The sequence below is a fragment of the Anguilla rostrata genome, chromosome 3 (genome assembly GCF_018555375.3).
Source record: "Anguilla rostrata isolate EN2019 chromosome 3, ASM1855537v3, whole genome shotgun sequence".
Classification (NCBI taxonomy): Eukaryota; Metazoa; Chordata; class Actinopteri; order Anguilliformes; family Anguillidae; genus Anguilla; species Anguilla rostrata.
The window spans coordinates 31,660,825-31,676,320 of NC_057935.1; positions in this window are offsets into that span (position 1 = coordinate 31,660,825).

A 15,496-nucleotide genomic window follows, 5' to 3' on the forward strand; every position below is an offset into this window, starting at 1 on the left:
ACAGATGTGTATTGGTATGTATGTATTTCGCTGCCCAGCCTTTCTGTTGCATGAATGATTGTATGTTTCTTGGTATAAATGTCTGTTCGTAAATGTGAATGTAATATGCTGCGAGGGAAATGTCCCCATGGGGATAAAAAATTCTCTATGTATGTATGTACAATATGTAGGGTAAACTCCTATTAAGCACCACCAAATCCGCTTTTCAGACATTTTTAATGTATACTGCCCCAATTTAAGTGAGAACATTTTAGTTAAAATGAAAGTCTAATCTCTCATTTGAAGTGTCAATAATTCATTTATACCAATTTCTAATGTTTTTATTGTTTAATTTGTCAAAATATGTCAAAAGTCTGGCATGGGCTTAATGGGTACCTAACGTACCCTTTAAGCCCATGGGTGTTCCAAATAAGCCCACTTCATGATTTGTTGATAAATAAATATATATTTAAAAAATCTTAACAATACAAACTTGTTCTATTCAAATCTGTAATCTCTTAGCTCTCAATAGCTATTTTCATTTTGTCTCCACTCCTATACTATGGCCTGTAAATGGCATTTGAAATAGGCACGTTGTGGTTGTCTTTGTCTTACGCTAACAAGTCATTCGTGGCTTTCATCTTGTTTTTGTAGATTTTCAACGACCTCATGATTGCGCAAATAGAATGGTCCATGTCCCTACAGCCCTGCTTTGCAGAGGATGAACTTGCGTTTCTATCATGCGTGGGCATGAACTGTATTTCTTTCGTGTTTTAGTCATCTTAAACTAAAACTCATCTGAAAAGTAAAGATTAAAAAATTATTGCTAATGTTAAGATAGAACACAGGCCTATCCAGAATGAATTGACCTATGCAATATCACTGATATTTAAATGTGGGTATTAATTATCTGAATTATGGAGCTGATTCATCAGGTGTGGTCAAAATTATGGAGGAAAATGGTTCAAAGGCCAAAAGGGAGAAAATCCCCACTGAAACACAGTAAAGTGGGCTTAATGGGAACAGGTGGGCTTAAAGGGAACATCAGTGAATTTATGGTTAAAAGACAGAATATTTTATTCTAGTCACATGACATTAAAAAACAACTATATGAACTAAACGTATATATGGTGCACTAACATAATATGAAAAGTATTAATTGATCATGTAAAGAAGTAATTAGCTATACTCATTTACATCCACCTCAGTCAGTGTGATTCTTTTGCTAGAGCCCCCTTTAAGCCCACCAGGTAAAAATGTTAATTAAAAAATAAATAAAGATAAACATACACATTTATTGTCTATTTAACAGTATAATAATATAAACTGCATACAAAAATATAAACTATACATGATTATCATGCTTTATGTCATTGCAATGAACCATACTATGTAGCTACTGTATTGATGCAGCATGTGGTCTGTTTGCTAGCGTGCTAAAACTCATATTTTGATTTCAAAAGACACAATATTTCTAATTCAGGTAATATTCTAACACATGTCTCATTCAAAACACTAATCACTTACATTTTGATAACAAGTGAGTACTTTCCAAAAACAGGATTAGAAATATACAAAAAAAGTTATTTTCTGAGGGTACCAAAATCACCTAAGTTTTTTTGCAACTTATTCTGGGATCAGCAGGCACATGCCACACATGTGCTTCGATAACTCAATATCGATAAATGTGATTGACTTACAATAAAAAGTGTCGTTTACGTAACAAGCAGCTTCATTTGAAAAAACATCACACAGCAAAAAATGATAATGTAGTTTTTAAAAATTTGACTCAGAAGTTGCAAGTGGGCTTATATGGTACGTGGGCTTAATAGGGACGTTTACCCTAGGCGGTATTCCTAGTTTTGATTATGCATGCCTTTCCTGGTATACCAGTGCACCTATGATTCTCAAAAAGAAGTTCCAGACATCGCAAAACAAATTGGTATGAATGATCCTTAAACTTCCATCTAGGACGCATCTCCTTCCAGCTCATTTTATCAGCCTCAGATGGCTGAGAGTGGAAGAGAGAGTTTTGCAGATTAAATTGTGTCTAGCTCACAGGATTGTCTATAATGTTGTCCCAAAGTACCTGTGCAACTACTTTACCCGTACTAGGGAAAACCATAATTACGTCACAGGAAGGAGCACAACTGATTTGGTTCCCTTTAGGTTCAAGTCAGAGCTGAATGGGGAAGGACACCTTCCTGTACTCAGCTGCCATTCTGTAGAATGGGCTACCAATGAGCATTAAGATGATTCATTGTAGTTAGCTTTAAGTCCTCATTGAAAAAATGGCTGAGTGGCCATCTGCCCTCTTAAATCGGCAGCATGGAACAGATGTGTATTGGTATGTATGTATTTCGCTGCCCAGCCTTTCTGTTGCATGAATGATTGTATGTTTCTTGGTATAAATGTCTGTTCGTAAATGTGAATGTAATATGCTGCGAGGGAAATGTCCCCATGGGGATAAAAAATTCTCTATGTATGTATGTACAATATGTAGCCTAGGCGGTATTCCTAGTTTTGATTATGCATGCCTTTCCTGGTATACCAGTGCACCTATGATTCTCAAAAAGAAGTTCCAGACATCGCAAAACAAATTGGTATGAATGATCCTTAAACTTCCATCTAGGACGCATCTCCTTCCAGCTCATTTTATCAGCCTCAGATGGCTGAGAGTGGAAGAGAGAGTTTTGCAGATTAAATTGTGTCTAGCTCACAGGATTGTCTATAATGTTGTCCCAAAGTACCTGTGCAACTACTTTACCCGTACTAGGGAAAACCATAATTACGTCACAGGAAGGAGCACAACTGATTTGGTTCCCTTTAGGTTCAAGTCAGAGCTGAATGGGGAAGGACACCTTCCTGTACTCAGCTGCCATTCTGTAGATGGGCTACCAATGAGCATTAAGATGATTCATTGTAGTTAGCTTTAAGTCCTCATTGAAAAATGGCTGAGTGGCCATCTGCCCTCTTAAATCGGCAGCATGGAACAGATGTGTATTGGTATGTATGTATTTCGCTGCCCAGCCTTTCTGTTGCATGAATGATTGTATGTTTCTTGGTATAAATGTCTGTTCGTAAATGTCCCCATGGGGATAAAAAATTCTCTATGTATGTATGTACAATATGTAGCCTAGGCGGTATTCCTAGTTTTGATTATGCATGCCTTTCCTGGTATACCAGTGCACCTATGATTCTCAAAAAGAAGTTCCAGACATCGCAAAACAAATTGGTATGAATGATCCTTAAACTTCCATCTAGGACGCATCTCCTTCCAGCTCATTTTATCAGCCTCAGATGGCTGAGAGTGGAAGAGAGAGTTTTGCAGATTAAATTGTGTCTAGCTCACAGGATTGTCTATAATGTTGTCCCAAAGTACTTGTGCAACTACTTTACCCGTACTAGGGAAAACCATAATTACGTCACAGGAAGGAGCACAACTGATTTGGTTCCCTTTAGGTTCAAGTCAGAGCTGAATGGGGAAGGACACCTTCCTGTACTCAGCTGCCATTCTGTAGAATGGGCTACCAATGAGCATTAAGATGATTCATTGTAGTTAGCTTTAAGTCCTCATTGAAAAATGGCTGAGTGGCCATCTGCCCTCTTAAATCGGCAGCATGGAACAGATGTGTATTGGTATGTATGTATTTCGCTGCCCAGCCTTTCTGTTGCATGAATGATTGTATGTTTCTTGGTATAAATGTCTGTTCGTAAATGTGAATGTAATATGCTGCGAGGGAAATGTCCCCATGGGGATAAAAAATTCTCTATGTATGTATGTACAATATGTAGCCTAGGCGGTATTCCTAGTTTTGATTATGCATGCCTTTCCTGGTATACCAGTGCACCTATGATTCTCAAAAAGAAGTTCCAGACATCGCAAAACAAATTGGTATGAATGATCCTTAAACTTCCATCTAGGACGCATCTCCTTCCAGCTCATTTTATCAGCCTCAGATGGCTGAGAGTGGAAGAGAGAGTTTTGCAGATTAAATTGTGTCTAGCTCACAGGATTGTCTATAATGTTGTCCCAAAGTACCTGTGCAACTACTTTACCCGTACTAGGGAAAACCATAATTACGTCACAGGAAGGAGCACAACTGATTTGGTTCCCTTTAGGTTCAAGTCAGAGCTGAATGGGGAAGGACACCTTCCTGTACTCAGCTGCCATTCTGTAGAATGGGCTACCAATGAGCATTAAGATGATTCATTGTAGTTAGCTTTAAGTCCTCATTGAAAAAATGGCTGAGTGGCCATCTGCCCTCTTAAATCGGCAGCATGGAACAGATGTGTATTGGTATGTATGTATTTCGCTGCCCAGCCTTTCTGTTGCATGAATGATTGTATGTTTCTTGGTATAAATGTCTGTTCGTAAATGTGAATGTCATATGCTGCGAGGGAAATGTCCCCATGGGGATAAAAAATTCTCTATGTATGTATGTACAATATGTAGGGTAAACGTCCCTATTAAGCCCACCAAATCCGCTTTTCAGACATTTTTAATGTATACTGCCCCAATTTAAGTGAGAACATTTTAGTTATAATGAAAGTCTAATCTCTCATTTGAAGTGTCAATAATTCATTTATACCAATTTCTAATGTTTTTATTGTTTAATTTGTCAAAATATGTCAAAAGTCTGGCATGGGCTTAATGGGTACCTAACGTACCCTTTAAGCCCATGGGTGTTCCAAATAAGCCCACTTCATGATTTGTTGATAAATAAATATATATTTAAAAAATCTTAACAATACAAACTTGTTCTATTCAAATCTGTAATCTCTTAGCTCTCAATAGCTATTTTCATTTTGTCTCCACTCCTATACTATGGCCTGTAAATGGCATTTGAAATAGGCATGACCAGCCTTTCTGCTGTGTTGTCAAGACAGAAAAAGCTAAACTTACAACATGTCTTCTTTGGAATGTAGCCAAAAAACTATTTACGACCAAAATCAAAACTATAGTGGAAATTACTCTTCAATACTTCATCTTTCAATATGTGTTGTCATTTTGTCTGTATCTCTATCTACTGTGTGCTTTTGGTCATTTGAAATTGAGCCAAAATTTCTGGTCCAGTCAGCTGTTGAAAAGTGCAGGTTTTTTATGAAGATTTCTGAAGACCGACTGATGAACGAAAACTATTCAGGTTCAATCAAATGTTCTAAGGATAGTAAATGAGTCAATTTCAGGATTTACAATTGAACAATAACTTTTCAATGTTAATCACATTTAGGATAGTAGTTTTGAAAACATTGTAAAACACATTTTAAACTTCAGTTCATTGTGGAGTAACCATTAAAAATACAGTTCATTATGAGGAGAATCAGGCATAACATATTGAAGCTCATGTATCATAGCCTATAACTTAAACAAAATAACAAGAAAGATGTCAACATTTCTGCAATTTCTACTTCTCCTAGACTAAACGTAGGCCTATGCTCTTTGAGGGATTGTATCGTTTTAGTAAGGCTTCATTTGCTCCATGCGCCATCTTGGGTATGTAACATAACATAGTTATAGGGTTGGTCTAGCTTTCTTTTATTTGTTTTTTCAATGCTGTTGCCCACGTTGTGGTTGTCTTTGTCTTACGCTAACAAGTCATTCGTGGCTTTCATCTTGTTTTTGTAGATTTTCAACGACCTCATGATTGCGCAAATAGAATGGTCCAGTCCCTACAGCCCTGCTTTGCAGAGGATGAACTTGCGTTTCTATCATGCGTGGGCATGAACTGTATATCTTTCGTGTTTAGTCATCTTAAACTAAAACTCATCTGAAAAGTAAAGATTAAAAAATTATTGCTAATGTTAAGATAGAACACAGGCCTATCCAGAATGAATTGACCTATGCAATATCACTGATATTTAAATGTGGGTATTAATTATCTGAATTATGGAGCTGATTCATCAGGTGTGGTCAAAATTATGGAGGAAAATGGTTCAAAGGCCAAAAGGGAGAAAATCCCCACTGAAACACAGTAAAGTGGGCTTAATGGGAACAGGTGGGCTTAAAGGGAACATCAGTGAATTTATGGTTAAAAGACAGAATATTTTATTCTAGTCACATGACATTAAAAAACAACTATATGAACTAAACGTATATATGGTGCACTAACATAATATGAAAAGTATTAATTGATCATGTAAAGAAGTAATTAGCTATACTCATTTACATCCACCTCAGTCAGTGTGATTCTTTTGCTAGAGCCCCCTTTAAGCCCACCAGGTAAAAATGTTAATTAAAAAATAAATAAAGATAAACATACACATTTATTGTCTATTTAACAGTATAATAATATAAACTGCATACAAAAATATAAACTATACATGATTATCATGCTTTATGTCATTGCAATGAACCATACTATGTAGCTACTGTATTGATGCAGCATGTGGTCTGTTTGCTAGCGTGCTAAAACTCATATTTTGATTTCAAAAGACACAATATTTCTAATTCAGGTAATATTCTAACACATGTCTCATTCAAAACACTAATCACTTACATTTTGATAACAAGTGAGTACTTTCCAAAAACAGGAGTAGAAATATACAAAAAAAGTTATTTTCTGAGGGTACCAAAATCACCTAAGTTTTTTTGCAACTTATTCTGGGATCAGCAGGCACATGCCACACATGTGCTTCGATGACTCAATATCGATAAATGTGATTGACTTACAATAAAAAGTGTCGTTTACGTAACAAGCAGCTTCATTTGAAAAAACATCACACAGCAAAAAATGATAATGTAGTTTTTAAAAATTTGACTCAGAAGTTGCAAGTGGGCTTATATGGTACGTGGGCTTAATAGGGACGTTTACCCTAGGCGGTATTCCTAGTTTTGATTATGCATGCCTTTCCTGGTATACCAGTGCACCTATGATTCTCAAAAAGAAGTTCCAGACATCGCAAAACAAATTGGTATGAATGATCCTTAAACTTCCATCTAGGACGCATCTCCTTCCAGCTCATTTTATCAGCCTCAGATGGCTGAGAGTGAAGAGAGAGTTTTGCAGATTAAATTGTGTCTAGCTCACAGGATTGTCTATAATGTTGTCCCAAAGTACCTGTGCAACTACTTTACCCGTACTAGGGAAAACCATAATTACGTCACAGGAAGGAGCACAACTGATTTGGTTCCCTTTAGGTTCAAGTCAGAGCTGAATGGGGAAGGACACCTTCCTGTACTCAGCTGCCATTCTGTAGAATGGGCTACCAATGAGCATTAAGATGATTCATTGTAGTTAGCTTTAAGTCCTCATTGAAAAAATGGCTGAGTGGCCATCTGCCCTCTTAAATCGGCAGCATGGAACAGATGTGTATTGGTATGTATGTATTTCGCTGCCCAGCCTTTCTGTTGCATGAATGATTGTATGTTTCTTGGTATAAATGTCTGTTCGTAAATGTCCCCATGGGGATAAAAAATTCTCTATGTATGTATGTACCATATGTAGCCTAGGCGGTATTCCTAGTTTTGATTATGCATGCCTTTCCTGGTATACCAGTGCACCTATGATTCTCAAAAAGAAGTTCCAGACATCGCAAAACAAATTGGTATGAATGATCCTTAAACTTCCATCTAGGACGCATCTCCTTCCAGCTCATTTTATCAGCCTCAGATGGCTGAGAGTGGAAGAGAGAGTTTTGCAGATTAAATTGTGTCTAGCTCACAGGATTGTCTATAATGTTGTCCCAAAGTACCTGTGCAACTACTTTACCCGTACTAGGGAAAACCATAATTACGTCACAGGAAGGAGCACAACTGATTTGGTTCCCTTTAGGTTCAAGTCAGAGCTGAATGGGGAAGGACACCTTCCTGTACTCAGCTGCCATTCTGTAGAATGGGCTACCAATGAGCATTAAGATGATTCATTGTAGTTAGCTTTAAGTCCTCATTGAAAAAATGGCTGAGTGGCCATCTGCCCTCTTAAATCGGCAGCATGGAACAGATGTGTATTGGTATGTATGTATTTCGCTGCCCAGCCTTTCTGTTGCATGAATGATTGTATGTTTCTTGGTATAAATGTCTGTTCGTAAATGTGAATGTAATATGCTGCGAGGGAAATGTCCCCATGGGGATAAAAAATTCTCTATGTATGTATGTACAATATGTAGGGTAAACGTCCTTATTAAGCCCACCAAATCCGCTTTTCAGACATTTTTAATGTATACTGCCCCAATTTAAGTGAGAACATTTTAGTTAAAATGAAAGTCTAATCTCTCATTTGAAGTGTCAATAATTCATTTATACCAATTTCTAATGTTTTTATTGTTTAATTTGTCAAAATATGTCAAAAGTCTGGCATGGGCTTAATGGGTACCTAACGTACCCTTTAAGCCCATGGGTGTTCCAAATAAGCCCACTTCATGATTTGTTGATAAATAAATATATATTTAAAAAATCTTAACAATACAAACTTGTTCTATTCAAATCTGTAATCTCTTAGCTCTCAATAGCTATTTTCATTTTGTCTCCACTCCTATACTATGGCCTGTAAATGGCATTTGAAATAGGCACGTTGTGGTTGTCTTTGTCTTACGCTAACAAGTCATTCGTGGCTTTCATCTTGTTTTTGTAGATTTTCAACGACCTCATGATTGCGCAAATAGAATGGTCCATGTCCCTACAGCCCTGCTTTGCAGAGGATGAACTTGCGTTTCTATCATGCGTGGGCATGAACTGTATTTCTTTCGTGTTTTAGTCATCTTAAACTAAAACTCATCTGAAAAGTAAAGATTAAAAAATTATTGCTAATGTTAAGATAGAACACAGGCCTATCCAGAATGAATTGACCTATGCAATATCACTGATATTTAAATGTGGGTATTAATTATCTGAATTATGGAGCTGATTCATCAGGTGTGGTCAAAATTATGGAGGAAAATGGTTCAAAGGCCAAAAGGGAGAAAATCCCCACTGAAACACAGTAAAGTGGGCTTAATGGGAACAGGTGGGCTTAAAGGGAACATCAGTGAATTTATGGTTAAAAGACAGAATATTTTATTCTAGTCACATGACATTAAAAAACAACTATATGAACTAAACGTATATATGGTGCACTAACATAATATGAAAAGTATTAATTGATCATGTAAAGAAGTAATTAGCTATACTCATTTACATCCACCTCAGTCAGTGTGATTCTTTTGCTAGAGCCCCCTTTAAGCCCACCAGGTAAAAATGTTAATTAAAAAATAAATAAAGATAAACATACACATTTATTGTCTATTTAACAGTATAATAATATAAACTGCATACAAAAATATAAACTATACATGATTATCATGCTTTATGTCATTGCAATGAACCATACTATGTAGCTACTGTATTGATGCAGCATGTGGTCTGTTTGCTAGCGTGCTAAAACTCATATTTTGATTTCAAAAGACACAATATTTCTAATTCAGGTAATATTCTAACACATGTCTCATTCAAAACACTAATCACTTACATTTTGATAACAAGTGAGTACTTTCCAAAAACAGGATTAGAAATATACAAAAAAGTTATTTTCTGAGGGTACCAAAATCACCTAAGTTTTTTTGCAACTTATTCTGGGATCAGCAGGCACATGCCACACATGTGCTTCGATAACTCAATATCGATAAATGTGATTGACTTACAATAAAAGTGTCGTTTACGTAACAAGCAGCTTCATTTGAAAAAACATCACACAGCAAAAAATGATAATGTAGTTTTTAAAAATTTGACTCAGAAGTTGCAAGTGGGCTTATATGGTACGTGGGCTTAATAGGGACGTTTACCCTAGGCGGTATTCCTAGTTTTGATTATGCATGCCTTTCCTGGTATACCAGTGCACCTATGATTCTCAAAAAGAAGTTCCAGACATCGCAAAACAAATTGGTATGAATGATCCTTAAACTTCCATCTAGGACGCATCTCCTTCCAGCTCATTTTATCAGCCTCAGATGGCTGAGAGTGGAAGAGAGAGTTTTGCAGATTAAATTGTGTCTAGCTCACAGGATTGTCTATAATGTTGTCCCAAAGTACCTGTGCAACTACTTTACCCGATAGGGAAAACCATAATTACGTCACAGGAAGGAGCACAACTGATTTGGTTCCCTTTAGGTTCAAGTCAGAGCTGAATGGGAAGGACACCTTCCTGTACTCAGCTGCCATTCTGTAGAATGGGCTACCAATGAGCATTAAGATGATTCATTGTAGTTAGCTTTAAGTCCTCATTGAAAAAATGGCTGAGTGGCCATCTGCCCTCTTAAATCGGCAGCATGGAACAGATGTGTATTGGTATGTATGTATTTCGCTGCCCAGCCTTTCTGTTGCATGAATGATTGTATGTTTCTTGGTATAAATGTCTGTTCGTAAATGTGAATGTAATATGCTGCGAGGGAAATGTCCCCATGGGGATAAAAAATTCTCTATGTATGTATGTACAATATGTAGCCTAGGCGGTATTCCTAGTTTTGATTATGCATGCCTTTCCTGGTATACCAGTGCACCTATGATTCTCAAAAAGAAGTTCCAGACATCGCAAAACAAATTGGTATGAATGATCCTTAAACTTCCATCTAGGACGCATCTCCTTCCAGCTCATTTTATCAGCCTCAGATGGCTGAGAGTGGAAGAGAGAGTTTTGCAGATTAAATTGTGTCTAGCTCACAGGATTGTCTATAATGTTGTCCCAAAGTACCTGTGCAACTACTTTACCCGTACTAGGGAAAACCATAATTACGTCACAGGAAGGAGCACAACTGATTTGGTTCCTTTAGGTTCAAGTCAGAGCTGAATGGGGAAGGACACCTTCCTGTACTCAGCTGCCATTCTGTAGAATGGGCTACCAATGAGCATTAAGATGATTCATTGTAGTTAGCTTTAAGTCCTCATTGAAAAAATGGCTGAGTGGCCATCTGCCCTCTTAAATCGGCAGCATGGAACAGATGTGTATTGGTATGTATGTATTTCGCTGCCCAGCCTTTCTGTTGCATGAATGATTGTATGTTTCTTGGTATAAATGTCTGTTCGTAAATGTCCCCATGGGGATAAAAATTCTCTATGTATGTATGTACAATATGTAGCCTAGGCGGTATTCCTAGTTTTGATTATGCATGCCTTTCCTGGTATACCAGTGCACCTATGATTCTCAAAAGAAGTTCCAGACATCGCAAAACAAATTGGTATGAATGATCCTTAAACTTCCATCTAGGACGCATCTCCTTCCAGCTCATTTTATCAGCCTCAGATGGCTGAGAGTGGAAGAGAGAGTTTTGCAGATTAAATTGTGTCTAGCTCACAGGATTGTCTATAATGTTGTCCCAAAGTACCTGTGCAACTACTTTACCCGTACTAGGGAAAACCATAATTACGTCACAGGAAGGAGCACAACTGATTTGGTTCCCTTTAGGTTCAAGTCAGAGCTGAATGGGGAAGGACACCTTCCTGTACTCAGCTGCCATTCTGTAGAATGGGCTACCAATGAGCATTAAGATGATTCATTGTAGTTAGCTTTAAGTCCTCATTGAAAAAATGGCTGAGTGGCCATCTGCCCTCTTAAATCGGCAGCATGGAACAGATGTGTATTGGTATGTATGTATTTCGCTGCCCAGCCTTTCTGTTGCATGAATGATTGTATGTTTCTTGGTATAAATGTCTGTTCGTAAATGTGAATGTAATATGCTGCGAGGGAAATGTCCCCATGGGGATAAAAAATTCTCTATGTATGTATGTACAATATGTAGCCTAGGCGGTATTCCTAGTTTTGATTATGCATGCCTTTCCTGGTATACCAGTGCACCTATGATTCTCAAAAAGAAGTTCCAGACATCGCAAAACAAATTGGTATGAATGATCCTTAAACTTCCATCTAGGACGCATCTCCTTCCAGCTCATTTTATCAGCCTCAGATGGCTGAGAGTGGAAGAGAGAGTTTTGCAGATTAAATTGTGTCTAGCTCACAGGATTGTCTATAATGTTGTCCCAAAGTACCTGTGCAACTACTTTACCCGTACTAGGGAAAACCATAATTACGTCACAGGAAGGAGCACAACTGATTTGGTTCCCTTTAGGTTCAAGTCAGAGCTGAATGGGGAAGGACACCTTCCTGTACTCAGCTGCCATTCTGTAGAATGGGCTACCAATGAGCATTAAGATGATTCATTGTAGTTAGCTTTAAGTCCTCATTGAAAAAATGGCTGAGTGGCCATCTGCCCTCTTAAATCGGCAGCATGGAACAGATGTGTATTGGTATGTATGTATTTCGCTGCCCAGCCTTTCTGTTGCATGAATGATTGTATGTTTCTTGGTATAAATGTCTGTTCGTAAATGTGAATGTCATATGCTGCGAGGGAAATGTCCCCATGGGGATAAAAAATTCTCTATGTATGTATGTACAATATGTAGGGTAAACGTCCCTATTAAGCCCACCAAATCCGCTTTTCAGACATTTTTAATGTATACTGCCCCAATTTATGTGAGAACATTTTAGTTAAAATGAAAGTCTAATCTCTCATTTGAAGTGTCAATAATTCATTTATACCAATTTCTAATGTTTTTATTGTTTAATTTGTCAAAATATGTCAAAAGTCTGGCATGGGCTTAATGGGTACCTAACGTACCCTTTAAGCCCATGGGTGTTCCAAATAAGCCCACTTCATGATTTGTTGATAAATAAATATATATTTAAAAAATCTTAACAATACAAACTTGTTCTATTCAAATCTGTAATCTCTTAGCTCTCAATAGCTATTTTCATTTTGTCTCCACTCCTATACTATGGCCTGTAAATGGCATTTGAAATAGGCACGTTGTGGTTGTCTTTGTCTTACGCTAACAAGTCATTCGTGGCTTTCATCTTGTTTTTGTAGATTTTCAATGACCTCATGATTGCGCAAATAGAATGGTCCAGGTCCCTACAGCCCTGCTTTGCAGAGGATGAACTTGCGTTTCTATCATGCGTGGGCATGAACTGTATTTCTTTCGTGTTTTAGTCATCTTAAACTAAAACTCATCTGAAAAGTAAAGATTAAAAAATTATTGCTAATGTTAAGATAGAACACAGGCCTATCCAGAATGAATTGACCTATGCAATATCACTGATATTTAAATGTGGGTATTAATTATCTGAATTATGGAGCTGATTCATCAGGTGAGGTCAAAATTAGGGAGGAAAATGGTTCAAAGGCCAAAAGGGAGAAAATCCCCACTGAAACACAGTAAAGTGGGCTTAATGGGAACAGGTGGGCTTAAAGGGAACATCAGTGAGTTTATGGTTAAAAGACAGAATATTTTATTCTAGTCACATGACATTAAAAAACAACTATATGAAATAAATCTATATATGGTGCACTAACATATAATATGAAAAGTATTAATTGATCATGTAAAGAAGTAATTAGCTATACTCATTTTACATCCACCTCAGTCAGTGTGATTTTTTTGCTAGAGTCCCCTTTAAGCCCACCAGGTAAAAATGTTAATTAAAAAATAAAGATAAACATACACATTTATTTTCTATTTAACAGTATAATAATATAAACTTTATACAAAAATTGAGAAGTAGTAGACAATTATTAGTGAGGGTAAAAGCAGGTTAAAGAAACGTGTTCCTAGCGTGGCTTGAACCTAGGTCTCCATGTTCCCAAGACTGTAGCCTTGCCCACTACACCACAGGCAGGCTAGCTGTTAAAACTGGAAATGTTTCAGAGTAAAAAGATATGGGTATTTTGCGTGTGTATGCGAGTTTTTGATTGGGTCGTGTAGGTGAAGATTTGGCTGGTGTCGGTAAAATGTCCAGTGGGGAAACATGTTAGTGGGATAGGCGGCAGGAAAAATAAGAATGAGAAGATGAAGAAGAAAGAGAAGAAGAAGTTTGGGGTTTTATTGTGTGGGCGTGTGAAGTTGTTTATGAATTCTGTCTGTTGAAATGGGGTGACAATGTACAGAATTTAATGTTTTTAAGTACTGAGTGTTGTGGTTATTTCTGTGGGAAACCCTGAAAAGTGCCAAACTCTTGGTGCTGTATAGGTATGGGGCATGCCCCTGCCAAGGCATAACTTGATACAGGGTAACTGAATAGCTATCTTATAGCTGCGTTTCCACCGCAGGAACTTTCCTAGTTTCCAGAAACTCGGAACCTTTTGAGGAAATCAGTGCATATCCACCGCAGGGACCAAGGTCTAAATTAAGTTCCGGGGACTTTATTTTACCCCCCAAAACAGTCCCTGGGTACACTTTCCAAAGGTACCGGAACTTTTGGGGTGCGGCGCAAGCGCAAACATTTCTGATTGGTCGAGTACTCGCAGCATTTTCTTTCAACCGCCATTTTTAAAAGCCTGCAGCCGCAAGTCCTAAACCTTAGGCTTAATATTCAGCTGAAAATTAAGCTGAATATTAAGCCTAAATTGAATATTAAGCCTAAGATGAAGCTGAAAATTCAGCCTAAGCTGAAAATTCAAACTAAGCTGAATATTAAGCCTAAGCCATTAGCTTAATATTCAGCTGAAAATTAAGCTGAATATTAAGCCTAGGCAGAAAATTAAGCCTAAAATTGAGCTGAAAATTCAGCCTAAGCTGAATATTAAGCCTAAACCTTAGGCGTAATATTAAGCTCAAACTTATGCTGAATATTAAGTCTAAGCTGAAATTCAGCCTAAATTGAATATTAAGCCTAAGAATAAGCTGAAAATTCAGCCTAAGCTGAATATTAAGTTTAAGCAGAAAATTCAGCCTAAGATGAATATTAAGTTTAAGCAGAAAATTCAGCCTAAAATTAAGCTGAAAATTCAGCCTAAGCTGAATATTAAGCCTAAGCCATTAGCTTAATATTCAGCTGAAAATTAGGTTGAATATTAAGCCTGTGCAGCAAATTAAGCCTAAAATTAAGCTAAAAATTCAGCCTAAGCTGAATATTAAGCCTAAGCCATTAGCTTAATATTCAGCTCAAATTTGAGCTGAATATTAAGTCTAAACAGAAATTTAGCCTAAATTGAATATTAAGCCTATGCTTTAGGCTTAATTTTCAGCTCAAAATTAAGCTGAATATTAAGCCTACACTGAAAATTCAGCCTAAGATTAAGCTGAAAATTCAGCCTAAGATTAAGCTGAAAATTCAGCCTAAGCTGAATATTAAGCCTAAGCCATTAGCTTAATATTCAGCTGAAAATTAAGCTGAATATTAAGCCTAAAAAATATTAAGCCTAAGATTAAGCTGAAAATTCAACTTAAGATGAAAATTCAGCCTAAGATTAAGCTGAAAATTAAGCTGAATATTAAGCCTAAACTGAAAATTCAGCCTAAGATTAAGCTGAAAATTCAGCCTAAGCTGAATATTAAGCCTTAGCCATTAGCTTAATATTCAGCTGAAAATTAAGCTGAAAATTCAGCCTAATCTGAATATTAAGCCTAAACCTTAGGCTTAATATTCAGCTCAAAATGAAGCTGAATATTAAGTTTAAGCTGAAAATTCATCCTAAAATTAAGCTGAAAATTCAGCCTAAGCTGAATATTAAGCCTAAGCCTTAGGCTTAATATTAAGCTCAAACTTATGCT